Source organism: Corvus brachyrhynchos, unplaced genomic scaffold (genome assembly GCF_000691975.1).
Source record: "Corvus brachyrhynchos isolate BGI_N302 unplaced genomic scaffold, ASM69197v1 scaffold94, whole genome shotgun sequence".
In the NCBI taxonomy this organism is placed as follows: Eukaryota; Metazoa; Chordata; class Aves; order Passeriformes; family Corvidae; genus Corvus; species Corvus brachyrhynchos.
Genome location: NW_008238330.1, coordinates 7594036 through 7594289, shown reverse-complemented (window position 1 = coordinate 7594289; position 254 = coordinate 7594036).

The following is a 254-nucleotide window of genomic DNA, read 5'->3' as shown; positions in this document are numbered from 1 at the left end:
ATGCCTACTCCAAAAACAAACCTGCTTTTAGCAGGGTTTTGGATAAACATCAGGCATTGCAGCTCAAGCATGGCTGTCTCAACTCAAGAGAAGAGTTTCTGAGAAGAAGAAAGGATCATCACCCAACTACAGAATGGTCCAGCAGTCTGGACACTCTACCAGATAAGGAAAACTGGGGCTCTGCTTTGAGTAAAAGCAACAAAATTCTGTGATGAAAGAAAGGACCAGGAGGTCATTGCCTGTTTTGGATTCCT